This window comes from Notolepis coatsorum (genome assembly GCF_963971535.1).
Source record: "Notolepis coatsorum genome assembly, chromosome: 5".
NCBI classification, from domain to species: domain Eukaryota; kingdom Metazoa; phylum Chordata; class Actinopteri; order Aulopiformes; family Paralepididae; genus Notolepis; species Notolepis coatsorum.
The window spans coordinates 50,102,299-50,114,798 of NC_140169.1; the positions used below are offsets into that span (position 1 = coordinate 50,102,299).

The 12,500-nt window shown below is 47.7% G+C and overlaps 1 protein-coding gene across 1 annotated transcript in view; it reads right to left on the reverse strand.

The window, feature by feature from the left end:
* Positions 1–12,500, reverse strand: part of LOC311228175 (uncharacterized protein) — a gene marked incomplete at its 5' end in the record, with an annotated part of 85,444 nt that overhangs the window by 8,041 nt on the left and 64,903 nt on the right. The gene's annotated exons all lie outside the window — the stretch shown is intronic.

Consider the following 12,500-nt stretch of genomic DNA (forward strand, 5'->3'; position numbering starts at 1 on the left):
GAGCAACAGCATTACACAATTATATATATATATAGTACCCGGCCACCCATAACAAAAGCGCGTCTTCAACCACGCCCCCGCCCGCAAATACAAACAGATATAAACAGATAATTTGACAACAGTATCATGTTCTGTTCCTACCTGCAACGCAACCTGTTACCTGAACCAACGATGCCACCGCCGCTCCCAAAGAGAAGAAAGCTTCAGAAGAATCAGCTTATCCAAAGCAAACTTAGTTTCGGTATACCTGCACTGTCTGCACGACCTCCAACGCCCGCGCCCCCCACGACAGAGACAGCTGTCTTTCCACTCCACAACAAGGCAAGTAACCGCATAACAGCTTTTCTTTTTTTCTAGTCTATATTTGCCTCTTTGTTTCTCTTGAAATAAATAATCGTGGCACTGGAAATAATCATGTTTTAATTCAATGTGATCACTGATTAATCTTGTACTGACAAAATGCAGATATATTCTTACAAAGAAATGTATTTGCCACGCAATCACATTGGAAGAATAATCATTCAGTAATGATTTGCCTTGCTATTGATTGAAAAATGTATTAACAGATTGCAGAATGGGTACATACAACAAGATACAAAGCATTCAGTTGACTAATTGTATATGTTCTAATGTTCTCTGTTTTGAAACAAATAATGTAAGTGATTGATTGAAACGTTTATTAACAGATTGCAGAATGGTACAGTACAGTACAGCTCAATACATGCATACAATTGTTAAGGGGATGCAGACCAGAGAAAGACTTTCGTCTTGTTTACATCAGGGTCCCCCATGTTTAATTCATCATAACATACACCAGATAGACAGTCTTGCTCTCTTAATATGCTGGTTAAATCGGCTGTCTTTAACCTGAATTAGCAAACAAGATACAAAGCATTCAGTTGACTAATTGTATATGTTCTAATGTCTCTGTTTTGTTTATTCATCAACAGGACCATGAAACGGTGCCCACCACTTGTACAAAAAGTACCCTGCCACCATCACTGAATGAAACGAATAATGTAAGTGATTGATTGAAACGTTTATTAACAGATTGCAGAATGGTACAGTAGCCTACAGTACAGCTCAATACATGCATACAATTGTTAAGGGGATGCAGACCAGAGAAAGACTTTCGTCTTGTTTACATCAGGGTCCCCCATGTTTAATTCATCATAACATACACCAGATAGACAGTCTTGCTCTCTTAATATGCTGGTTAAATCGGCTGTCTTTAACCTGAATTAGCAAACAAGATACAAAGCATTCAGTTGACTAATTGTATATGTTCTAATGTCTCTGTTTTGTTTATTCATCAACAGGACCATGAAACGGTGCCCACCACTTGTACAAAAAGTACCCTGCCACCATCACTGAATGAAACGAATAATGTAAGTGATTGATTGAAACGTTTATTAACAGATTGCAGAATGGTACAGTAGCCTACAGTACAGCTCAATACATGCATACAATTGTTAAGGGGATGCAGACCAGAGAAAGACTTTCGTCTTGTTTACATCAGGGTCCCCCATTTTCAATTCATCATATGACATACACAACATACAGATAGACAGTACTGCTACACCTACATCTATACATTTATGACATACCAGATTTGCAAATACAGTACTGTTTGATACAAAAAGTGTCCAGAAAAAGTGTATATACATTTGACGTAGAAACTGTACATTGGAGGAGGTTGGGTGGGTGGGTGGATGGATGGGGGGCTGTACATTGGAGGTGGGGGGGGGGACACACACTGTACATTGGAATACTGACAAAGCCATACTTGGTAATTTACTGTTTTTTGAGTGTTTTTGAAAGTGGGTAGTGATTCACATTCCTTTACAGCTTTGGGTAGAGCGTTCCACATTGAATCCCTGATTCCCTGCCCCCCCTTATCAAGTTTGGTGTGAACGATGGGCTGTGTCTGTGATTGCCATGGAATGCCATTCCATCCATAGAGGCCATTAGTGACAGTGTCATTGTCTTTCATATGCTGGGAATGTGTTTTGATGTTTTTTTCTGTCTTTGTTGTTTTTTCAGCAGGGAGATGGAATTGTTCAACCTGATTCCAGTACATCCTCACCGATACCTGACCTATGGTCAGACACAATGTGGAAAGAACGACAGGCCAACTACCCGTGGCTTGATTGTAAAGATGGGAAGTTCGGCTGTAAAGTGTGCTCAGCCGTTACGAAATTATCTGTCTTCAAAAGCCGAGGTCAACGATTGGCAGCAGAATGGACTGACTATGAGATCACACACAGTGGAACAGTAAAATCTGCTATGCTGATGTCTCTCAGGAGAAAGGTGTGTTACCACAACTCCTCAGGTGCACATCACCAAGCAGAACGCATTCTCAATGACGCAAAAAAACAGAGAATTGAGAAATCCACTGAAACCATGCTCGTATCAGAACTGACGGCTACACGTAATGTTTTCATGTCTGTGTACTATTTAGCAGAGGAGGACAGGCCGTTTTCAGATAGTGTTGATCTGCTGGAATTAATAGGGGACACTGGGTCTGACATTGGCTTCAGCTTGCACTCAAGAGAGAGTGCAGCAAACATCACCAAGCATATAGGTACAGAAATGCGCAATTTTTTTTGCAAACGCATAACATCCATAGAAGGTAAAATTACGGTTCTGATTGATGAGTCAACTACCCATGCAGATAAAACTACACTGATTGTGTACCTCAAAGCTGAAAGTGACAAGAACCTGGACCCAGAGTTCTTATTTTTAGATCTGATTGAACTTCCCAACCAAAAAGCAGAAACAATTATGCAACATCTGTTGAAATGCCTCAGTGAACATGGCTTTGATGATGCATATTTGAAGAAGCACTTGGTTGCATTTGCAAGTGATGGAGCCAGTGTCATGTTGGGACGCAAAGCTGGTATAGCTGCAAAACTGACTGAACTGTATCCTAACATATTGACCTGGCATTGCTTAAATCACCGGCTGGAACTTGCTGTAGGTGCCATGAATCAAATTATCTCCCCAACCCGGACACAGTTAATGATTTCACGGGTAGCATGTTTGATGTTCATTAAGATCAACGGGCCACCTAGAAAGTTCTGGGATCCAACAACATATGTCACAACTTGGCTGAGAGCCCATCGCTCAGCTGAGGACAAGAGAACGAGAATAGCTAAACCTAAATATAGGCCCAGGACCAATTGGTGGAGTTTTACTTGAGCTGTGGAACCTCTCACTATGTGACAAATAGTCCCGACTGGAAGGTTGTACCATTTTCAACAAAGGCAAATATTGTTTAAATAGCTTTGATAAACCAGGTCTTACTGTACCCATTGGTGGGGGCTTGCTTGACTGTTTTGAAACTACTGTTGTGAAACAAATTACATTGAAAAAATGTAAGTGATGTGTACTTTTTCCCCTTCTCAAAATAAAGAACAAGTAAACACAAGTTGTCTGATTATTTTAAGTTTGCTTTTGTGTTTGTGTGTAAAACAATTTCTTTAATGGAATTAACTTAAACTAAAAGTAAATACAAACTAAATTAACAATATAACTTACATTGTTAATTTAGTTTGTATTTACTTTTCTAGTTTAAGTTGATTCAATTAAAGAAATTGTAACTACTATTACATTTAAAACATTGTTTGTTTTTTAACCATATCTGTTGACAATATAATTTCTTTATATATTGAAGGCTACATCCTGCTACCTTTTTCAGCTTCGCTATTTATAAAAAAAAAAAAAAAAAAAAAAATCTGTTCTGTGCGCATGCACGTACCAGTTCCCATATTACCACTGCACCCCTGCTCGGCAGCATAGTTTGTTTGTTTATTAACACAGTTAAACAGAAGTAAAAACAATACATAATAAGTTATAACCATTGTGAAGGAGAAGTTAGAAGCCTAGAGGCTTATCAAGAACGTCCCCTGTTTTATAAAATCAAAGATACAAAAATATGCATATTATAAAATACCAGAATACATTAAAAGATTTGTGTTAATACAAACATACATGCACACGGTACATACATGCATATACTGTGTACCTAATAATAATAATAATATATAACAACCCACCCACCTGCCTACAAACCTACCCACCCACATAACCAAATGCATACCTACATGTATGACCTGCTGTTATCTATCTACTACTTTTGGATGAGAATTTTTTTGTAGTTTGCTTTAAAAACAAGCAGAGATGGAGATTTCCTCGGCAGCAGCATAGTTACATAGTTGATCTCGAGTAAAGCAGCCCAACCAGTGGCTGAAACGCTCAGCGGTTGAGATGTCGGGTCATCATCATTGTTGTGAAGGATCAGATTAAACCGAATATATATATTTATTTATGGATATATATTTAATAGTATTTGTATATCGTTTGATATCCCCTGTATATTCCTTGTACAATATGCACTGAATATCCCTTTAGTCTACTAAACAGCCCATAATAGTTTCATTCTACCATTGGACGAGAACCTGGCGCCAGCAGCCATACCCCTAGGTTCAAGTTCAATCGTGCCGACCAACATGTCGTGGCAAGCCCGGTTCCGCGTAGGAATACGTCTGGCGAAATACGAATGGTACTATTTGTTCACAGCGCATATATATATGGCGCAAGTAAAGTAGAACTTTCTTTTAGTCCATTAGTTCTTTACCCTCCAACCTAGTAACAGACGCGAAGCCTCACCCACGACGCACGTGTGGTGCAGTAAGGCCTACTTGGCCTCAGAATAGGCATTGAGATATCGTGTGGATTAATAGTTGAATTGTCATAGTTTGGCACTATACCGTCGAGTTGGACGTATTTCTATTAAGCTAATAATAGTCTATTATGTATGGTGCATCGTTCGGTTAGAGTTATAAAGTGAGCAGCACCCCCATCGTTCCTGACGTTATCTGGAGTCTTAACCAGGCTGGGCAGACCACTTGTGGTGCTTGCATCCGAGGAGCTCCGGGCCAGGACGAGTGGACCTGTACATTGGATTACTTTACCCGGACGACGGCGAGCCTTCCACGGCTTGGATTATCTACATGCTTTGGGTGCTTTGATTATTCCATGGATAACGGCCAACACTGCTGAGTGTTGGAACTACCCCCCGGAGAGGAGTCCAGGTGAGACGGCGCTCTACACCAGTGAGGTCGCCTCACGTCTCTCCGTTGTGGACCGGCAGCTACCGTCCACCAGAGGGTCCAGCTGTATTCATCTGCGGACCGAGGTTCTGTGGGCATCGTGTTCAGGACTCTGAATTCTCCCAAGAAATCGTCGGCCAGATGGGATACCGCCAGCGGCTCTTCTAACCCCCCCCTCCTACTGTCTTACAACCAGCGGGACCCCCCCCCCCCCTTAGTGTATCCAGCTATAATCATTTAAGTACCATCGCTATAGTTCCCTAAAGAACCGGGTTGTATACTTACTCCCTGCGTAACCAGAGATTGGACATTCAATGTTGATTTACCTACGAATACTCATTTGCCATACAAGTGCATTTCAAATCATAAATGTCATCAAGTGAACGTTGTATATACCCTTTGCTATATAAAATATTCGATTTGTACATTTGTGTGGACTTCGTTTCATCAGGTGGGAAAGTGTTCATCATATCTATATCATGTACTGGATGGCCAGAAGTTAAAGTACAAGAGGTAGTGGTTTAATAATACCATACTTATCAATACAGTCAGGGAATTGTACCCCTCAGTTACAATTGGTCCTTCGAGCCGGAGGGTAACTAGTGTAATATTAATATAGTGTTATTAATATTAAAATGGCCTATGATGAACACTCCACGAAACGGTCCTCCTAACGTAGAACGCCCACAGCGCAGACGACAGCCACCTCAGTACTTAGAGGATTACGCTGTCAGTCAACTACCTAGCCTTCGACAAACGGTAAATGCGGTAAAAGTAGAAAGTAAAATTATGTCTGACCTTAACGACCAGGTTTCCCCGACCACAGAGGCCCTAGTAGGTTCTAATGTAACTGACCAAGCTCACGGTGGGGACCAGGAGGGAGCTGACATGCCTTTACCCCCCGCCAATACCGAAGAAGTAGTCCCCGACCAGCCCCGGGAGGAAGACAACCCTACAGAGAGAGAACTCTGCACGGAAGAAGAGGAGGAGAGCGCAGAGGAAATAGAGCTCCAGGACTCCCCAACGAGTACACCCAGGAGCGGCTCACCCAGGAGCGGCTCACCTCCACAACCGCCTTCCCCCAGCGAAGCGGAGAGGATGCTACAACAGGCGTTCCTCGTCAGCCTGACAGCCTCTACCGAACGCGATCGACTTCAGGGTGAACGCGATCGACTTCAGGGCGAACGCGATCGACTCCAAGCACAGCAACGGAGCGAAGAAGAGCGCATACGCCTGGAGATGAGACGCCTTCAGACGGAAGAGAATATGGCAAGAGACCGGGCCGACGCCCAGCGCGCCGCTGCCGGTGCCCAAAGAGAAGCAGATCTCACCAAGCGCGAAGTCGAGCGCGACAAGTTACAAGCGCAGCTAATGGAGCAGCTGATCCTCAAGGCAACACCCTCTCCCTCCGCCAGGGGTTCAAGGAACTCGTCGAGACAACAGTCAAGGGCAGCGTCTCCTAACCGAGCAAGCGACCCTGAACTTGACCAACAGACCAAGCCTATACCCCCCGCAGACCCCCTTCCCAGACCGGTCCAAGCGAGACCCAGCTACAAGGAAGGAGCGGCATACACTGCGGAGAAGCTAAATAAACGACTACAGGATCTGGAAGACCTGATAGAGGAAGAAGAGGGAGAAGAGGAGAACCAAGCCCGACGACAGCACAGTACTCCACCGGACCAGGAGGTCCAGTACAGCCCAGGCTATACCCCCGCGGCGCTGCGCTACAGACCCCCGACTCTATTCACGGGTGAGCACGACGCACAACCAGCCCCGAGGAATAGCACCTGGACCAGCGGGCCATGGTACCCTGTCGGTACCAGCCCACAGAGAGGCGCAAGAGGAGACTCGCCTAGGAGGTCTCTCCCCCAACGCTCGCCGATGTATCAGCCATCCACGGCGTCATACATTGCCACGCCGTCGTTTCCAGACTTCACCTATGAGAATCGAGCACAGTACACGGAGCTCCGGATGTGCTTAGAGACAATGATGGTGGATGTCGCTGATGAACGCCACAAGTATGCAATATTACTGAAGCACCTGAAAGTACCGCGAGCGCACAATATAGCGCTAGCCTATGCCACCTCTACGACCCCATACACCGCGGCCCTAGCAGCGCTGGACCAGAGATGTGGACGTATATGGGATTACGTAATCCAAGAGATAAGGCATATTGATCGCCTACCCCCAGCAACAGACAATCGCTCATTAGACGACCTGTCAATCAAAGTGCAGTCCCTGGTAGGGATGCTGGGAGCACAACGGGAAAAGGGCATGCATGAGCTATACGCCAACTCTAACGTCGAGAGGATTTTGGAGAAGCTGCCACCCGCAAGACAAGAGCGTTTTAGGCGGCAGAGGGACTACCGGGATCCTAACGGCCCCGAACCATCCCTCCTTGATCTAGCCGACTTCCTGGCGAGAGAAGTCAGCAGCTTACGACTGGATACGTTCGGGCGGAGCACGCCAAGCTCCAGAGAGGGACCCAGGAGAATAAATGATGGAAGAAGATCGGTGACTGTCATGCACCAATCAGAGTCAGTACCGAGCAGTAAGAGCCACAGTACCCCCTCGAGAAAAGAGAAGTGGAAGATGGTGTGCCCCTACTGTGAGAAAGAACACTGGCTGTCACAATGTGACCTGTTCACAAAGATGAATGCAGAAGAAGTGAGTCAATGGATAAAGTCCAACAGGCGCTGTTACCGATGTGCGCGCAGTCACATGGCAGCCGAATGCCGCCTAAAGAAAAGGTGCAGTCGGTGCGACGGAGCCCATCTAGATATACTACACGACAGTAACAGAAGACGGCCTTCACCTGCACCATCGAGCGGCACCAAGGCAAGTGTCATGTACATTGACCCCGCCAGCAGCAGCGGTGCCCAAGTGCTCTTAAAGGTAGTCCGTGTGACATTGAGCTACCAAGATAAAGTCATGGACACTTACGCCGTCCTTGATGACGGGTCAGAGAAGACCCTTCTGCTCGCGTCCGCTGCGGCCCAGCTGGGACTGCGGGGGAGCGAGAACCAAATGACGATTCGGACAATAAGAAGAGATTTAAAGACGATAAAGGGCGAGAATGTCTCCTTCACTATCGCAGCAAACGGGCAGCCAGAGCGACGGTATAGGATTACAAATGCTTTCACCAGCCAAGAAATAGGACTATCGCAGTACACCTACCCCATCGCCAAGTTGATGGATAAATATGCGCACCTGCGTCAACTACCTATCCCGCTCATAGACGGCGCTACCCCGACCCTGCTGATAGGCTCCGACCATGCCGAACTCATAGTCCCGATTGACCGGGTCCATACAGGACCCCGAGGCTGTCCTGCAGCAGTCGAGACCCGCCTAGGGTGGACACTACAAGGCCCCCTCGCTAAATCTCTCAACCGAACAGCAGCCACTAGCTGCCTCCACTCCAGAATGACAGAAGGAGACACCACACTCCTGCAGCATGTCGAGAAGAAAATTTACTGGCGACGTCGTGCGCTGCTCCGCGCCTCCCTGATCAAAGACGGCTTTGATCTCCGGCAGCGGGCCAGCAGCGACCCCCCAGTATTACGCAACCTCAACCCAGAGGTCGCAGAGGACCCAGCAGCAGATGAAGAGGTCCGACACAGTGTGAAGAACAGTTTCTACGTGGACAACTGTTTACAAAGCGTTTCGACTCAAGAAGAAGCCGAGGCTCTCCTAATCAAGCTACGCGCCTCCCTGATCAAAGGCGGCTTTGATCTCAGGCAGTGGGCCAGCAGTGACCCGCACGTATTGCGCAGCCTCTCCCCCGCGGACAAGGCTGCCAGCAGCGAGACCTGGATGGCGACCATCCCAGGAGAAGCCCAAGAAATGACACTAGGACTAGTCTGGCGCTTCAAAACAGACTCGCTCCACTATAGACACAAACCCCTGACTCCAGAGCAGGGAAGGTCGACGGCGACACCGACCACCAGATGGAGTGTGTACAGAACACTCGCCAGACAATATGACCCGTTGGGATGTATTCTACCTTACACCACCAGGGCAAAGATGATTGTACGAGCACTATGGGACAAGGACCAGGGCTGGGACGACCCCATACCCGCACACCTTGCCTCAACATGGAGATAGTGGGAGACGGAACTCCGCTCACTCCCAGGCGTCAATATACGCCGCAGCTACTTCCCATCCACAGTGAGGCCAGAGACATGCAAGATTGATCTACACGTCTTCAGCGACGCCTCCGAAGTAGCCTATGGATCGGTGGCCTACTTGCGTGCCCAAGAGAAGGGAGGAAAGATACACACTGCTTTCATCCTGGCTCGCTCAAGAATAGCCCCACGAAAGCAACAATCTATCCCGCGTCTAGAGCTCTGCGCAGCCCTAGCAGGAGCGCACCTAGCCACGTTAATCCAACGTGAACTCACCATTCCGGTGCACAGAACAATCTTGTGGTCAGATTCCACGACAGTACTCACATGGATCAAGTCTGATTCATGCAGATACAAAGTCTTCGTGGGAGTCAGAGTCACCGAGATTCAAGAGTTAACAGAAGCAGCGAGCTGGCGGTATGTGGACACCAAACACAACCCAGCTGACGTCATCACCCGGGGAATGTCTCTGGATGACCTCACCCGTCGCAACATCTACAGTGACGGACCAGAATTCCTCAAGCTCCCGGAAGAAGAGTGGCCTACGCCCACCCCACGGGAAGCAAGTAACGAGGAGGCTGAGAACAAGAAACCTATGTTCTGTGGACTGAGCACAGTCGCCTCCACAGACCCCAACATAGATGACTGCATTACCCTAGAGAGTGCGCAGCAAAAGACATTCCTGTGGCACCACCCAGAGATTCAGTCCACCACTGACATTTCAGCAGCTGACTACGAAGAAGCAGAACTTCTTCTACTACAACGAGCCCAGAGAGACTCGTTCCCCGATGAGCTAGACTGTCTACAGGGAGGAAAGCCCGTCCCATCAGACAGCAGACTGCTCCACCTGGCACCCGAGAGTGACGCCCATAATCTCATCAGAGTGGGTGGTCGCCTGCGGAGAGCCCCCGATCTACCGGATGACATTAAGTACCCGATAGTCTTGAACAGCCGACACAAGGTCACAGAGCTGATCATAAAGAAATACGACGAGGATGTACACCACGCAGGAGCAGAGAGAGTCTTCGCGGAGATCAGACGTCGCTATTGGATACTTCAAGGAAGAGAAGCGGTGCGACGCTTCCAGCGAACCTGTCTAGACTGCCGAAAGTGGCGCGCACAGCCCAGCATACCACGGATGGCTGACTTACCCCCCTGTCGCCTCCGACTCGGCGACAAGCCATTCCACTCCACAGGCGTGGACTGTTTTGGCCCGTTGTATATAAAGAGAGGAAGAGGAACCGAGAAGCGGTGGGGTATTGTATTCAAATGCATGACCACCAGAGCGATACATATCGAGCTCCTTCCGACCATGAGCACAGACTCATTCCTTATGGCCTTCCGAAGATTCACATCACGGAAAGGAAAACCGTCTACATTGTTGTCTGATCACGGGACAAACTTCAAAGGCGGAGAAAGAGAGCTGAGAGAGAGCTTCCAAGCTATGGGCCCAGAACTTAAGACCCACCTAGCTCCATCCCAGATTGACTTCCAGTTTAATCCCCCGAATGCACCCCACTTCGGTGGAACCTGGGAACGAGAAGTACGTTCTATAAAGACAGCCCTGTACGCCGTGCTTGGGGCCCAGACTGTGGCGGAGGAAGTCCTAATGACAGTCCTCACGGAGATCGAGGGAGTATTGAACTCAAAACCCCTCGGTTACGTCTCCAGTGATGTAGCAGATGTCGACCCAGTCACCCCCAACACACTCTTAATGGGACGGCTGGACCCCGCGCTACCCCAGACAATGTACAGGCCTGAAGAAGCGAACGGCCGAAGAATGTGGAGGTACAGTCAAGTACTAGCTGACAAGTTTTGGAGCAGCTTCCTACTCCACTACCTACCGTCTCTACAGACCCGCCAGAAGTGGGTAAAAGAGAGAGACAATTTGACAGAAGGAAGTCGTCATGATTATCGACCAGTCACTACCCAGAGCTATGTGGCCGGCTGGCCGCGTAAGCAAAGTGATCACCGGTGCCGATGGCAAGGTCCGAGCAGCTGAAGTACTCGTCCAAGGGCGAACTTACACACGACCCGTGGCGAGGCTAATAGAACTGCCCCGACTCCCAGATACTATCGATGATGACCATGACCCCATGACTTTGTGAGTTGACTGACCCTTACAGCGGACCTTGAGTGGTAGACAGTGCGGTTAATCTGTCTCTGCTTAGCTAATTAGGTGGGACTAATTAGGGGGCGGCTGTTGTGAAGGATCAGATTAAACCGAATATATATATTTATTTATGGATATATATTTAATAGTATTTGTATATCGTTTGATATCCCCTGTATATTCCTTGTACAATATGCACTGAATATCCCTTTAGTCTACTAAACAGCCCATAATAGTTTCATTCTACCATTGGACGAGAACCTGGCGCCAGCAGCCATACCCCTAGGTTCAAGTTCAATCGTGCCGACCAACATGTCGTGGCAAGCCCGGTTCCGCGTAGGAATACGTCTGGCGAAATACGAATGGTACTATTTGTTCACAGCGCATATATATATGGCGCAAGTAAAGTAGAACTTTCTTTTAGTCCATTAGTTCTTTACCCTCCAACCTAGTAACAGACGCGAAGCCTCACCCACGACGCACGTGTGGTGCAGTAAGGCCTACTTGGCCTCAGAATAGGCATTAAGATATCGTGTGGATTAATAGTTGAATTGTCATAGTTTGGCACTATACCGTCGAGTTGGACGTATTTCTATTAAGCTAATAATAGTCTATTATGTATGGTGCATCGTTCGGTTAGAGTTATAAAGTGAGCAGCACCCCCATCGTTCCTGACGTTATCTGGAGTCTTAACCAGGCTGAGCAGACCACTTGTGGTGCTTGCATCCGAGGAGCTCCGGGCCAGGACGAGTGGACCTGTACATTGGATTACTTTACCCAGACGACGGCGAGCCTTCCACGGCTTGGATTATCTACATGCTTTGGGTGCTTTGATTATTCCATGGATAACGGCCAACACTGCTGAGTGTTGGAACTACCCCCCGGAGAGGAGTCCAGGTGAGACGGCGCTCTACACCAGTGAGGTCGCCTCACGTCTCTCCGTTGTGGACCGGCAGCTACCGTCCACCAGAGGGTCCAGCTGTATTCATCTGCGGACCGAGGTTCTGTGGGCATCGTGTTCAGGACTCTAAATTCTCCCAAGAAATCGTCGGCCAGATGGGATACCGCCAGCGGCTCTTCTAACCCCCCCCTCCTACTGTCTTACAACCAGCGGGACCCCCCCCCCCCCCCTTAGTGTATCCAGCTATA